Genomic DNA, 272 nt, shown 5'->3' on the forward strand with positions numbered 1-272 from the left:
GGGGGTGGGGGTGAGTGGGTGACGGGCACTGAGGGGGACACTTGATGGGATGAGCACTGAGTGTTATTCTGTATGTTGGTAAATTGAACACCAATAAAAATTATTTTATTAAAAAAAAATCTTCCTGGTGGCTTGCATTCTGTGGCAGAGTGTAGAGTCTAACTCTCCAATGAACAGCCCTGAAGTGATATAAACTCTTTATTATCCAACCTTCCCCTTTTTTTATAGTTTTATCAGAGACTTCTAAAAAAGTCTTAGTCATTTCACCAATA

The sequence above is a fragment of the Canis lupus genome, chromosome 6, assembly GCF_003254725.2.
Source record: "Canis lupus dingo isolate Sandy chromosome 6, ASM325472v2, whole genome shotgun sequence".
NCBI classification, from domain to species: Eukaryota; Metazoa; Chordata; class Mammalia; order Carnivora; family Canidae; genus Canis; species Canis lupus.